Raw genomic sequence first — 16,557 nt, 5'->3', positions numbered from 1 at the left:
GCAAATGCACCACTACACCCAGATTCATTTTTGATGAAAAAAAAATCCAACTGGCTGAGCTACTCTTCTACACACTGAAATGGGCAGGAAAAGCTGAGCCAAGCCCTCACCATAAACCCCAACCCTGACCCGATGCCGCACAATCAGCCGGAAGCTGCCAACCCCAAGGTTCCCCCCGAACAGATCCGACCCCACATTTAGTGCCTCAAGTTTTAACACAGACATGGGCCCCTAAAATGGTTTTTTTTTTTTTTTTAAAGATTTTATTTATTCGTTTGAGAGAGACAGAGACAGAGCACAAGCAGGGGGAGAGGGGGAGGGAGAAAGAGACTCTGCCGAGCTGGGAGCTAGACATGGGGCTCGATCCTAGGACCTGGAGATCATGACCTGAGCCAAAGGCAGACGCTTAACCCTGTGAGCCCCTGAGGCGTCCTGAAACACCTCTTTTAAGCCAACAGGGCTCGTAGCCATGAGCCCAGGCCCAGAAGACTAACAAGAAAATGGTGCTTAACCAGCCCCAGAGGACTATCTCTTGATCTTTCCCTGAAAAGGTTCTGTTTGCATATATTAAAAACTGTTGTCTCGGAGTCCAGCTTCTACATTTAGCACACATCTAGGGGCTGCCTGCTAAGCCACCAGAGAACAGGGAAGCCAGTGGATGCCTGCTCTGTCCACTCCCCTCTAGCCCACTCCAAAGCGCCTGTATCTCCCCGGAAGGAGCTTATACACGTCGGGCCTCAGTTTTCGTGGCTGCCACCCAACATATCCCTGGAGCACCTGGCTTGACAGCCCATGCTGCTTGCACTCAGGAGTTCAAAGGACCGCAGCAAAAAAAAAAAAAAAGAAAACGCAGTTTTTAATGGGCGCAGGATCAACACTCCCCCAACTCCCCCACCTCCTTGGCCAAGTGCAGAGGAACTCGGCCTAGGGAAGATGGGAAAAACACCCATCTCACAGCTGACCTCAGAAAGAGGCGTAACTTCCATACCTTCCCAGTGGCTGAGAGTCTGGCTTCTCAGACTGCGTGTGTGGGGGCTGTGATCTTCCCTGCAGGGACACTATGCAGTCTTGACAAGCACTCAACTAGCAGCAAACACCAAGAACAAAACAACTGTCTTGGTCCCAAAAATTTAAGAAGCAACCAAGAGCTTGGGCCAGCCCGACTGAGGAGGTTCACCTCCCACCCAGGACCACTGTAGCCTAGGCTAGGTGCCTGGTCACAGGCTAGAAGCCAACACGGCATGAAGGAAAACAAAGAGACAGTGGAGTGTGGTCCCGACAAAAGTCAAACTCCAAAACCAAACCGTAGTGAAATAGAAAGAAGTGACTCACCTAAGAGTGTGAAGTAAGCGCTACAGATGCTCACGGAGGTCAGAGCCACATGAACAAACCGAAAATCTCAACAATGAGAAAATTAAGTACCAAATCATACAGCTGAAGGACACAGGAACGGCTGAAAAATTGGGGAGACAGGTCAACAGCAGACTAGATCAAACAGAAGAAAGGATCAGCAAACTTGGAAAACAGGCCAGTGGAATTCATCCTGTCAGAGAGTCAGGAAGCCGGAAGAGTTCCAGAAAGAATCAATCTACAGAAACGCACACGGACACAGCACAACTGAAGTGGCCAAAGTAAAGAATCTTAAAGCAGGAAGAGAAAACCTTGCAACATACAAAAGACTACCAACAGATCTGTCAGCAAAAACTTGACAGTCTATTCAAATTGGTAAGAAGAAACTGCCAACCAGGAATAATACCACACTCGCAAAGTTGTCCTTCAGAACCGAAGGAGAGAGAGTTTATCAGACAAGAGCTAAAGGAGGTCAGGACCACTACACCAGCTTTACATGTTAAAGGGAGTTCTTCAAGCTGGCTAATGAGCAACAGGAAACCCTATCAAAGTATAAAACTCACTCATAAAGGTAAACATACAGTTAAATCCAGAATACTCTAATGTTTTAACAGTGTTGGGTAAATCACAACTCTAGGGTGAAGATTAAGAGACAAAAGTACTAAAAATTAACTATAATTTGCAAATGAATATCAAAAACAAAAAGTGGAAGCAATGTATAAATGTAGAGCTTCTGTAGACGTTCAAACATAAGTTGTTATGAGCTAAAACTAGACTATTACAGGGGCGCCTGGGTGGCTCAGTCGGTCAAATGTCCAACTATTTTGGCTCATGTCATGATCTCGGGTTGTGGGACTGAACCCCGCATTGGGCTCCACGTTCAGCAGGAAGTCTGCTTGAGATTGTCTCCCTCTTCCTCTGCCCAGCCCCCTGCTCACTCACTCTCTCTCTAAAAAATAAATATATCTTTTTTTTTTTTAAGATTTTATTTATTTATTTGTCAGAGAGAGAGAGGGAGAGCGAGCGAGCGAGCACAGGCAGAGGCAGAGGGAGAAGCAGGCTCCCTGCCAAGCAAGGAGCCCGATGTGGGACTTTATCCCAGGACCCTGGGATCATGACCTGAGCCAAAGGCAGCTGCTTAACCAACTGAGCCACCCAGGCGTCCCTAAAAAATAAATATTATCTTGGAAAAAAAAAAAAAAAAAAGACCGTGTTACATACCTTGTATGTAAGCTCCATGGTGATCACAAAGCAAAAATCTGTAGTACATACACAAAAGATGAAACCCAGCGCCTGGGCAGCTCAGTCAGTTAGGTGTCTGCCTTCAACTCAGGTCATGATCCCAGGGTCCTAGGATTAAGCCCCGTGTCCATTCTGTTCAGTGGGGAGCCTGCTTTTCCCTCTCCCTGCCACTCCCCCTGGTCTACTCTATCAAATAAATAAGTAAATTCTTAAACAAACAAAGATGAGACCCCAAGCATACCACTACTGAAAATCATCAAAATACAAAGGAAGAGAAAGAAACAAAGGAATTGCAAAACTACCGTAAAACAACATGGTGATTGTAATCTTGTACCTATCAATAATTACTTTAAATATAAAAGGACTCAATTCCCCCAATCAAAAGACACAGTGGCTAAATTTGGATTTAAAAAAACAAACAAACCAAGATCCATAAATATGCTGCCTACAAAACACTCACTTTAGGTTTAAGGACACCCCAGGCTGAACATGAAGGGATGGAAGAAGATACTCCATGCAAAGTGCCCAACAAAGTAGGGGCAGATATACATAAATCAGGGAAAGTAGATTTTAAGCCAAAAACTAACAAGAGACAAAAGGAGCTCATCATATAATCATAAAAGGATAAATTCATCAAAAAAATACAGCATTTGTAAATACTGATGCACCCAACATCAGAACACATAAACATATAAAGCAAATATTAACAGACCTCAAGGGAGAATTAGACAGCAATATGATCACAACGGGGGACTTTAAAACCGCATTTCAATGATGGAGATCATCCAGACAGAAAATCAATCAGTAAGGAAACACTGGACTTCAACACCGCATTGGACCAGATGGACTGAACCGACATTTACAGAACATTCCATCTGTTAACCTTAAACATAAAACAGCCAGTTATTTTATCAGTACAATGAGCTTATTTAGGACTAGCAGAGGAACTGCATTTGAGCCACGCAAGCTACAGCAAACCACAGGCAGAGTCTGGAGAACAAAGGAGAAGAATCTTACAGAGAAAAAGGGAGGAAGAACAGAAGTCTCTTAGAGGAACGCCAGAGTTCGGGTGGTGACAGGGTTTCTCACCAGCTAGACAACTGCGGGCAAGGAGAAACCTTCCTCCTGCTGAGCCCATAAAGTGACCCTCTTCCTGCCTGGGAGTCTGAAGTAAGCGGCGATAGAAAGCTCGTGCGTGAGAGCGTCCCCTCCAGGGCGTGCAGACTCCATTCTAAATCAAGTTTCCTTCTATTTTCACATTTCCCCCTTTTGATCAAGATCTTTCTCCAAAAGCCTAACCGATCAAGAGTTGAGTTCTCTGTATTCACGGCTTTTGTCCCTTGGTGCCATGAAGGGCTTCTCCCGGTTGTCACGCCCCACGACAGAGGCAGAACGCCGAGCAGTGACAAGCCATTTCAGGCCCCATTTGAGTAACGAGGAGGTTAGGAGGGAGGACGTCCCGGCTCTTCCCATCCAAAGGCTCTATCTGGCCACAGCTGTACACACGAGATCGGCTCGAAGCACTCAGCCAGCGTCTCCTTGCTGGGTCCATCATTTCCACAAAGGTTTGACAGGCCACAGGCACAAAACCTAAAATCATAGAGTAGAATTAAAAGTAGCAGGACGGGGCGCCTGGGCAGCTCAGTCATTTAAAGCCTCCAACTCTTACTTCGGCTCGGGTCACGAACTCAGGGTTGAGACTGAACCCGGCACCGGGCTCCGGTTCAGCAGAGTCTGCTGGAGAGTCTCTCTCCCGCTCGCTCTGTCTCTCCCCCTGCTCGCACTCACTCTCGAAGGGGACAAAAGGTAGCATGACAGTTCCGAATTGTGTTATGGCTCCGGACTAGGACCCTCGGCCTGAAGGTAGCCGACTGAACAGATCAAGGGACCATGGAAAATCAGGTGGAACTTGCTGCAGCCACTGTGCTCGCTCCCGGACTTTTTACAGTTGGATTCCGACCTGTCCGGAGGCACCTACCCATGTGCCGTGGGGGCGATCCGCGATTGCACAAGCTCCTCCGCGCGTATCAAGTAGCTGTGCAAGGGCCATCCAACTATCCGAAACCACTTCAGCCAGTGAATCAGGTGGTCATCTCCGGACGGCTGCTGCTCCGGCCGTGGAGCAGACCGGCCCTCCCGAGGGCGGCCTGCCTGCAGCAGCCACGCATGCCTCCTGGAAGTTCCCGTTTCGGGTGGCTTGGAGGTTTCACGGGGCGGACTAACAGGGAAGGCTTCTGATTTATTATGGATGTTGACACGGACAGTTAAATATCCCGGTAAGGACTGACCTCCGACTTGCCAGCTATCTAAACGCTCACACCCCCATGGGAAATGCCACCCAGTGTGGACCAAAATGAAACGGGGGAGTACAGAGGGCCCCAGCTGAGGTCTGCTCAGTGATAGATCCATTTGCTGGAATTCCCTGATTGACCACTTTTTTTAAAAAAAATATTTATTTATTTATTTGAAAGACACAGAGAGCATGAGTGGGGGGAGGGAGAAGCAGACTCCCCACTGCGCAGGGAGCCCGACATGGGGCTTGATCCCAGGACCCTGAGATCATGACCTAAGGCAGACACTTTACCAACTGCGCCACCCAGGCACCCCCGACTGACCCTTTCACGGCAGGAATCCGAGGAACCGGCATGACATTCTGAGGGACCACCCCATCCTGAAAGGGTCTTTTCTGAAAGTCTTGCAAACAGCAGGCAGCCATCTGCAGCCCCCTTGCAGGGGAATGGATCGTACTGAGAGAAGGAAAAGAATGTGGGGGGTGCCACCGTCAAATGATTGGCAAAGGTGCAGGTGTTGGGCTGACCTAGTCCAGTTAGGGCTGGAGGAAACATGAAACAAGGAGTGAGAATCCCCGCTGTAAATGGCCTTGTCCGACAGGTAACGCCCACAAATGCGCCGGTATAATCAACAGTGGCATCTGGGACTGAGACAACTGGTGACACAGAAGACCGAGGGATGTCTGACATAATGAACCTGTCAGTTTCTGGACAGATTCGACAGTCACAGAGGTTTCCCTTTTTGGCAACAGACTGGGAAATACGGGTCAGAACGTTGTCATCCCGAACAAGAGAGGAAGAAATTAAATAAGCAGCAGCAAGAAAAAGGCATACAGGCCCGGTCTGCTCACCTTGGGAAAGCGGTCGCCTTTAGCATCTCCGTTGCAGCTTCCGGAACCTTTACTTTCAGGTCACCAGACAGTGTGTGCCCAGTCAGGGTTTGGCACTTGCTTAGATGTGATACCTGGATCCAAGGGCATGTTCCGAGAAGTCTGCCAGCACGAGGGTTGAGTAACAGTCCCTGACAGGGCCTGTCCATGGGGTTGAAGTGTCTTTCTGGAGGTATCTTTCTAATGACAAAAGTCTCTGGCCTGCAGATGATGACAATGCTTTCATCTACCAAGAGCACACTGTGGAAGATTGTCCCACCAAAGTGTTATTATTCCCTATGGCTTTGTTTGGGCTTTTGCAAAAAAAAAAAAAAAAAAAAATCCCTTTTTACCAACTGTGGATCAAAGGAAGCAGGGGGCTAGGTGTACTAGACATCCTGATACAGAAAGAACAGATTCTCACTGAGCTGATGCAAATATATTGTCATGAAAAAGGCGGCTATTTAATATGAGTTCCAGAATTCTGGACAGATCAGGTGAAGATAAAAAGATAAAGGAGCGCCTGGATGACTCAGTCATTAAGCGTCTGCCTTTGGCTCAGGTCATGATCCCAGGGTCCTGGGATTGAGTCCTATATTGGGCTCCCTGCTCAGTGGGAAGCCTGCTTCACCCTCTCCCACTACTCCATGCTTGTGTTCTCTCACTGTCTCTGTCAAATAAATAAATAAAATCTTTTTAAAAAGAAAGAAAGGAAGGAAGGAAGGAAGGAAGGAAGGAAGGAAGGAAGGAAGGAAGGAAGGAAGGGGTGCCTGGGCGGCTCAGTGGGTTAAGCCTCTGCCTTTGGCTCAGGTCATGATCTCAGGGTCCTGGGATCAAGCCCCGTGTCAGGCTCTCTGCTCAGCAGGGAGCCTGCTTGCTTCCTCCTCTCCCTCTCTCTCTCTCTCTCTCTCTCTGCCTGCCTCTCTGCCTACCTGCGATCTCTGTCTGTCAAATAAATAAATAAAATCTTTTAAAAAAGAAAAAAAATGCTTCAATCATTGGTACAAATTATTTTAAGTTACAGACAGCTTAAAATGAGAAGGGGAAGCGGGGAGGGTCTTTTAGATCTAGAAAAGAAAGCATTAAAGCAATCAGTTTTCCTTTAGAGTTTGAGAAATTCTTACCCAGTTCAATGTTATGGTCTTAAAGTAATTGAAAACCTGTATTCTAGAGCACCTGTCCAATTCCTTTGTCATCAATCTCTTTGAAGATAAAACACTTTTGTAGAAATGTGTTGTAAAAGCATCAGATTAAAACAACAACTGTAGGGGGCACCTGGGTGGCTCAGTGGGTTAAAGCCTCTGCCTTCGGCTCAGGTCATGATCCCAGGGTCCTGGGATCGAGCCCCGCGTCGGGCTCTCTGCTCAGCAGGGAGCCTGCTTCCCTTCCTCTCTCTCTCTCTGCCTGCCTCTCGGCCTAGTTGTGATCTCTGCCTGTCAAATAGATACATAAAATCTTTAAATCAATCAATCAATCAATCAATCAATCAATAAAACTGTAAAGGACAAAAGACTTAAAAATGGCCACAACTGAAGATCTGTAAGAGTTCACATACACATACCAAAGAGACCAGTGATGCAACTGACAAGTACATTTGCTTCATTTTGTGACATACATTTATTTTAACTAGTTATTAAAGCTTTTGACAAATTAGTCACTATTAATGCTAGTATTAATGCATTTGACATACTAGTTATTAATGCGTTTGACAAATCAGTTACTATTTTTTAAAAGTTCAATTAATTAACATACAGAGTATTACTAGTTTCAGAGGTAGAGTTCAGTGATTCATCAGTTGTACAGAACACCCAGTGCTCATTCCATCAAGGGTCCTTCTTAATGCCCATCCCCCAGTTACCCCAACCCTCCCCCCTCTCCCCTCCAGTAACCCTGTTTGTTTCCTATGGTTAAGAGTCTCTTATGTTTTTTCTCCCTTCTCTATGTCTTGTTTTATTTTTCCCTCCCTTCCCCTATGATCCTCTGTTTTGCTTCTTAAATTCCGTATGAGTGAAATTGTATAACCGTCTTTCTCTGATTGACTTATTTTGCTTAGCATAATATCCTCTAGTTCCATCCACATTGTTGTAAATGGCAAGATTTCGTTTTTTGATGACTAATATTCCATTCTGTGTGTGTGGGTGTGTGTGTGTGTGTACACACACTCCATATCTTCTTTATCGTGACATACATTTTAAAATAATGATGGATAACACTGTACCAGGACATACCAGAATTTTTAAGTTTCATATAATCCTTGGAACACGCATATTAACACACAACTATACAAACACAAACTAAAGAAGTCTTAGTATTCCCAACTAGACAATGCTTCCCATGTAATTTAACATATCAAATAAGCCTAGTTAGCGTAAGATCGGTTTTTATAAACAGAGAACATTTTGAGATGTTCCAGGGACCCACTAGAAATTCTTATCGTGAGTTTGAGGCCAAAAAAAATTTCATTAAAAATTATAATTTTGAGAAGTTTGTCAAGAATAACAAAAGGTTTGGACACTTGGGTAACAACAGGGCTACAGAAAATTAAAAGATAATACTTAATTATCTACTTACCTAAACTGACAAGAAGATTCCAACTATAAATACAGATCACACAGCTGCAAAAGCTGTAACTTTTTTTGAATAGAGAACACTCAGCTTTTCTAAGTAATCAACGATCTGATCAAGATAAAACAGAGGGTGAGGAATGGGCTAGATGGGTGATGGGTACTAGGGAGGGCACCTATGATGATAAGCACTGGCTGTGAATACATTAAGTGATGAATCATTGAATTCTACTCCTGAAACCATTTTCACATTATATGTTCACTAACTAGAATTTAAATAAAAATTTGGGAAGAAATTGCCAAAAATAATAATAAATAAAAAAGTCAAGTGACTTCCAGAAAGGAAAAAAAGAAAAGAAAAGATAAAACACAGAACCTTTGTTTCCTAGGCAGATTACATTAAAAGCAAAGAAACTTTGTTTACAATTTCTTACTAAGAACAGATCAAGGGCACCTGGGTGGCTCAGTGGGTTAAAGCCTCGGCCTTCAGCTCGAGTCATGATCCCAGGGTCCTGAGATCGAGCCCCTCCATCGGGCTCTGTGTTCAGCAGGGAGCCTGCTTCCTCCTCTCTCTCTGCCTGCCTCTCCGCCTACTTGTGACCTCTCTCTCTCTCTCTCTGTCAAATAAATAAACAAAATAAAATCTTAAAAAAAAAAAAAAAAGAACAGATAGATAACGTACCACAGTTGTTCAGCATGGTGCTAGAAGTCCTAGTCTCAGCAATCAGTCAACAGAAAAAAGTAAAAGGCATCCAAATGGTCAAGAAAGAAGTCAAACTTTCACTCTTCACAGATGACATGATATTCTATGTAGAAAACCCCAAAGACTCCAGAAAAAAAATTGCTAGAACTCATATATGAATTCAGTAAAGTCACAGGATATAAAATCAATGAGCAGAAATCTGTTCCATTTCTATACACCAATAATGAAGTAGCAGAAAGAGAAATCAAGGAATCAATCCCATTTACAATTGTACCAAAAACCATAACATACCTCGGAATAAACCTAACCAAAGAGGTGAAAGACCTGTACACTGAAAACTATAGAACACTTATGAAATAAGTTGAAGATGATACAAAGAGATGAAAAACATTCCATGCTCATGGATTGGAAGAACAAATTTTCTTAACATGTCTATACTACCCCTAGCGATCTACACTTTCAACACAATCCTGATTAAAAGAACACCAGCGTTTTTTACAGACCTACAACAAACAAAGCTAAAATTTGTATGGAACCAGAAAAGATCCTGAATAGCCAACTAATGTTGAAAAAGAAAAGCAAAGTGGGAGGCCTCACAATCCCAGAATTCAAGCTCTATTACAAAGCTGTAATCTTTGAGACAGGATGGTACTGGCACAAATAAACATAGATCCATGGAACAGAACAGAGAGCCCAGAAATGGACCCTCAACTCTACAGTCCACTAATCTTTGACAAAGCAGGAAAGAATGTCCAAAGGAAAAAAGACAGTCTCTTCAACAAATGGTGTTGGGAAAACTGGACAGACACATGCAGAAGAATGAAACTGGACCATTTTCTTACACCACACACAACAGTAAATTCAAAGACCTAAATGGGAGACAGGAAACCATCAAAATCCTAGAGGAGAAAACAAGCAGCAACCTCTTTGACCTTGGCTGCAGCAACTTCTTATTAGACACATCTCTGGAGGCTGGGGAAACAAAAGCAAAACTGATCTATTGGGACCTCATCAAGATAAAAAGCTTCTGCACAGCCAAGGAAACAGTCAACAAAACCCAAAGACAACCAACAGAATGGGAGAAGATATCTGCAAATGACATAATGGATAAAGGGCTAGTATCCAGAATCTATCAAAAACTCACCAAAATCAACACCCCAAAAATAAAAATAATCCAGTTAAAAAAATGGGCAGAAGACATGAACAGACGTTTCTCCAAAAAAGACACACATAAGACTATGACACATGAAAGGATGCTCCACATCACTCGGCATCAGGGAAATGCAAGTCAAAACCGCAATGAGACACCACCTCACGCCCGTCAGAATGGCTAAAATTAACAAGTCAGGAAACAGATGTTGGCGAGGCTGCAAACACTTTTGCACTGCTGGTGGGAATGCAAACTGGTAGCCGCTCTGGAAAACAGTACGGAGTTTCCTCAAAAAGTTAAAAATAGAGCTACCTTATGACTCAGCAATTGTGCCAGGTATTTATCAGATGAATAAAAAATGCTAATTCGAGGGGCACATGCACCCAATGTTTATAACAGCACTGTCAACTATAGCCAAATTATGGAAAGAGCCCAAATGTCTATCAACCAATGAGTGGACAACAAAGATGTGGTATATGGGGGCACCGGGGTGGCTCCGTCGGTTGAGCATCCGACTCTTGGTTTTGGCTCAGGTCATGATCTCCTGGTCATGAGATGGAGCCCTGTGTCGGGCTCCCTGCTGGGTACGGGGCCTACCTAAGAGTCTCTCTCTCTTGCCCTTTGCCGCAATCCTGCTCCTCCACCTTAAAAAATAAATTCTGGTATATATACAATGAAATATTGTAGAAGAATGTAGACGAATGAAATCTGGGACACCTGGATGGCTCAGCTAGTTAAGCAATTGCCTTCTGCTCAGGTCACAATCCGGAGTTCTGGGATCGTGTCCCGCATCAGGCTCCTTGCCTGGTTCTCCCTCTAACCCTCTCCCCACTCACGCTGTTCCTCTCTCTCTCTCAAATAAATAAACAAAATCTTAAAAAAAAAAAAAATGAAATCTTGCCATGTGCAATGACATGGATGGAACTAGAGTGTATTATGCTAAGTGAAATCAGGGAAAGACAAATATATGATTTCACTCATATGTGGCATTTAAGAAACATAACAGATGAATATAGGGGAAAGGAAGGAAAAACAAGATAAAAAAACAAGAGGAGGAGGCAAATCTTAAGAGACCCTTAACTGTAGAGAACAAACTGAGGGTTGCTGGAGGGGAGGTGGGTAGGGGGATGGGCTAAATGGGTGATGGTTATTAAGGAGGGCACTGGTTGGGATGAGCCCTGGGTGTTATACGAAAGTGATGAATCACTATATTCTACTCCTGAAACCAATACTATACTATATGTCAACTATAATTTTAAAAAAAGAGACACCAATAATGTAAGAAATATTTTCCTTTTAATAGTCAAAACCCCATAAATTGTTAACTATGTACCAGGATACTTTTGATTTTTATTTTTTAAAAGATTTATTTGAGAGAGAGAGAGAGAGAGAGAGAGAGAGCAAGTGCGCAAGGGAATGGGCAGAGGGAGAGAATATCCAAGCAGACTCCCACTGAGCATGGAGACCTATACGGGGCTTGATCTCACGAGCCATGAGATTAGCACCAGAGCCAAAATCAAGAGTACAACACTTAGCTGACTGAACCACCACGGAACACCAGGATACTTTTGATTTATTAAAACTCCTTTTTTTTTTTTAAATTTTAAGATTCCATTTATCCATTTGAGAGAGAGAGAGCACAAGCAGGGGGAGTGGCAGGCAGAGGGAGGAGGAGAAGCAGGCTCCCCACAGAGCAGGGAGCCTGACGTGGGACCCGATCCCAGGACCCTGGTTTCATGACCTGAGCCGAAGGCAGATGCTTAACCGACTAAGCCATTCAGGCGCCCCTTAAAACTCATTTTTAAATGAATTCATTTTAATCTTAGCTTGATTACATATAAAATACTTTTCCCAAGATCCCTTTTCCACAAACCTTCTCCAACTTTCCTTGTCCACTTCGGTCTGCCCTTTGCTCTTTTCTTTCCCTTTCCGAAACAGCCAGCTTTCCTTTAGGAGAAAATCATTTTCATTTTCCTCAACAAAATACATGTCCATTCCTCATACCTTCTTTTACCAAAAACACATATCCTACTTTCTTTGCAAGCTTTTCATTTGTAGTTGTTTTCTTTCATGCTTATTGTTTCTAGCAGTTGTATCTTTACAGGTATTTAGAATTCTTAACGCTCAGAATCCTTAATTCCCAGCAAAAACGAAAATGTAAGCAATTACGGACTAGCAAATTTATAAATACATTTTATCATTTTTAGAACCGTGCGTTTTTCTCATAGAACAGCTTCTCAGAGTGGCATAAAGTGTGTTTGCTAATAGACCCAAATACCTTTAGTTTCTCTGTAATAAGAAGCCAAAAATGGATCATCTATGTTCATTACTGTTTTAGTATTTTATCTTGTTTAAAAAATTACCCAGATACCTAAAGAAATTCCATCATTTAACTTAACTCAGCAAAACTCTTCAAATTTAGAGTTACCCAAAAAGATCTGGGGAAGCTATTTTTAACCACACAAGCCATAAAAACATAATTACTACACCTAAAAACTCTTATCTCATTTCATTCATCTAGTCATGTTGTTCCCACATATTTAGGTCACTCACGAAAACTTCATGATAGTAGACAATGCCAGCCACCATCTTAAGCAAATTTTCTTGCTGACAGATTTTGCAATAGAGATAGCATAAATATTGACTAATAAACCCAGGTAGAATAAAAGTTCTATGTCTGCATTATAGTCAATGTTGATAATTCTAAGACATGTTTGTCTTCATTAAATCAACAAATTAGCTTTTATTTACTGGTTATCCGGGAACATGTGAACCCAAGAGACATCTGGGTTAATTTACTTAATTTATATATGCACTTGTTTTTCTTTAAGCCAATTAAATGGAGCTCTCTACAAATTAATTTTGGCAGCACTACCTGTAAATAGAAAAATACAGACATATGGAGACATATATAAACAGACAAACACAGAGTACTTAAGAGCTTTTGTTTAAAAAAAAAATAAAAACAGTGGCACTTGGGTGGCTCAGTTGGTTGGGCTTCTGCCTTTAGCTCAGGTCATGATTCCGGGATCCCCAGATCAAGCCCCCACATCAGGCACCCTGCTCAGTGGGGAGTCTGCTTCTCCCTCTCCTGCTCCCCCTGCTTGTACTCTGTCAAATAAATAAAAATCGTTTTTAAAAAATAAAATAAAAAAACAAAAACCTTAACCTTAACCATGTCTCAAGTACAAAACTCAAAGAACAGCTGCATCCAAGTTAGGTTTCGGGCAGACAGATCAAGGAAAGGTTACCTGCTTATGGCCGATGTTTGCTTTGCCTTCTATTTGCATGCTGTTAAGAATCCTTTTTAGAGATGTTTTTAAAAATCATTTTGTTGTTCAAAAGCTTCTGCATACCAAAGAAGGCATCCCATTGTCTCTGAGAGGGTTGGGATCCTCTCTTTATAAGGGTACCCCTTAAGGTGGATTTATCTAAGTCGAAGTTTCCGAGAATGGCCACTACAATTCCAAATTATCCAAAAGTTTGCCTATTTTTCCACAAAGGCCAAGAGCCTGGTCCAAGGACTAGGGCAAACCCATCTTGCCTTTAGAGTCCCTAAAGTGTCTTACCTTCAAGGGACCCTGTTTTCTAAAAGCTGTTCTGAAACACCGGGGATCGTGGGTTTCCCCCTTCGGAACAGGACGGGTCAATTACCAAGAAGGCGCAGCGAACCAAAAGAGTGCTCACCAGGTCGGGGGAGGGGTGCCTTCATAAAAACCAAACCAGATGCCACATAAAGTCAGACAGCTCAACCAAGGGAGGGAGCTTGAATCTGGGAGGAGATTTACCCAACGGAAAGAAAAAAGACGAGTCAGGGAAGCAGGGAGCACGGAGGGCTCGAGTGGGTACCACACACGGTTCCGAGGCTTGTTATTTCCGCAGGCGTGCATCTCCTTCAGATCCCACTTTTGAGCACCAAGTAACATGAACTTTAAAAATAAAATAGCAAGTTATGTTACCAGTAAAATGAGTTTCTTCAGGAATAGCAGAGGAATGACAATTCCGAACACGCAAGCAAACCATAGGCAGAGTCTGCAGAACAACGGAGAGAAATGTTACTTTATAGAGAAAAAAGAGGAAGTTGGCGGGGGCTGCTTTGAACGAAACTGAGGGTGCTGATGGTTACTTACTGTCTGAACTGTTTCTCATTGGCTAGGCTGTTGCTGGGCTAGAAAATCTTCCTTCCCCTGCTGGAGCAATCGAGTGAACTTTTTCTGGCATAGGAATGAAGTAAGCTGTGACAGAAAATTCATGTGGGGGAGAGCTCCCCTGATAGGGCTTCCCAACACCATTCTAAGTAAGATTTCCCTTTATTAATTTTCACACATCCAACAGGAGCAGACTACACATTCTTCTCAAGCATGCACGGAACATTCTCCAGGATAGATCATACAGTTAGGCCACAAAATAAGTCAAGAAATTTAAGGAGACTGAAATCGTATCAACCACAGTGGTATAAAACTAGAAATCAATTATAAGAATAAAGCTGGAAAATACACAAATACATAGAAATTAAACAACATGTTCTTGACCAACAAATGGGTCAAAGAAAGAGAAATAAAAAAATCTCTTAAGACAAATGAAAAGGGAAATATAACATACCAACCCTTATGGGATGCCACTAATGCTCTTCTAAGAAAAAAGTTGACAGCAGTAAATACCTACACTAAGAAATAAGAAAGAACTCCTGGGTGGCTCAATGGGTTAAGCCTCTGTCTTCGGCTCAGGTCATGATCTCAGGGTCCCGGGATCGAGCCCCGCATCAGGTCTCTGCTCAGCAGGGAGCCTGCTTCCCCCTCTCTGCCTGCCTCTCCGCCTACTTGTGATCTCTGTCTGTCAAATACATAAATAAAATCTTTAGAAAAAAAAAATCTCAAGGAACTACAAAAAGAAAAACTAAGCCCAAAACTAGCAGAAGGAAGGAAATACAAAGATCAGAGCAGAAGTAAATGAACTAGAGACTAAAAAAACAGCAGAAAAGATCAATGGAAGTAACACCTTGGTTTTTTGAAAAGATAAACAAAACCTTTGGCTAGATTAACTAAGGGGGGGAAAAAAGAGGACTCAATTAAAAGTACAAATGATAGAAGACATTACAACTGATACCACACAAGTATTATTATGTGCAATTATATGCCAACAAACCAGACGACCTAGCAGAAATGGATAAATTCCTACAAACCTACAACTTACCAAAACTGAGCCATGAATAGAAAAATCTGAAGAGACCAGGACTTCTGGGTGGCTCAGTCGGTTAAGTGTCTACCTTCAGCTCAGGTTATGATCCTGGGGTCCTGGGACAGAGGCCCAGGTCCAGCTCCCTGCTCGGCAGGGAGACTGACTCTCCCTCTGCCCCATCGCCCCTGCCGCACCCCCCGCAGCTCACACTCATGCTCTCTCTCAGATGAATAAAATCTGTACACACACACACACACACACACACACACACAGAAAAGAAAATCTGAAGAGGCCAATTAGTAGTAAGAAGATCAAATCAGTGATCAAAACTCTCCCCCACAGAAAAGCCTGGACCAGATGGGTTCACTGGTGAATCCTACTAAACACTTCCTAAAGAATCAACTCTAATTCTTCTCAGACTCTTCAAAACAAGACAAAACAAAACAAAACATCAAATTAAAAATCTTCTGTACAACAAAGGGCACCATCAACAAATAAAAAGGCAACCTGTCCACGTGGAAGAAAACTATTTGCAAACTGTGTATCTGATAAAGGGTTAATATCCAAAATATAGAAAGAACTCATATGACTTAATAGCAAAACACAATGCAATTTAAAAAATGGGCAAAGGAACTGAACTTTTTTTAAGATTGTGTTTATTTATTTGCGAGAGAGCATGTGCACAAGCAGGGGGAGGGGTGTATACATCCTGGCTCTGCTACCTGATGGCTGTGAGACCACGATGGAGCTACGAAACTCCTTGTGCCTTGTGTTTCTTCACCTGTAAAATGTGGGTGGTCAGAATACACATGCTTCATATGGATGATATAAGAATTAATACATATAAAGGTTTAAAATTGTACCTGATACACAGAGTGCTCAGTAAATGTTACTTTTTATCATCATCTAAGAAGGGGTTGTGTTCATTTTCAAGAAAAAGATGTGAGAAGTAAAGACCAGAAGTGATACTGTATTATTTCTAACACCTGGGATGGAAAGACCCGTGTCCTTATTTTCAGGGACAGATCAGACGGAGAGTGTTGGGGAAGATGAGACTCCTAGTGGACAGTGGGTAGCCCAACTCTGGAGAGGAAAGGAACGCAGCTGAAACTTCCAAAATATAGGCCTGGAATTTGACCAAGAGTTTTTCAAGTAAATACAACCTATGACAAAAATGGGGGGGAAAAAACCCCCGTTCTAGGGTCATGCA

Source organism: Martes martes (assembly GCF_963455335.1).
Source record: "Martes martes genome assembly, chromosome: X".
NCBI classification, from domain to species: Eukaryota; Metazoa; Chordata; class Mammalia; order Carnivora; family Mustelidae; genus Martes; species Martes martes.
This window is presented reverse-complemented; position numbering follows the sequence as displayed.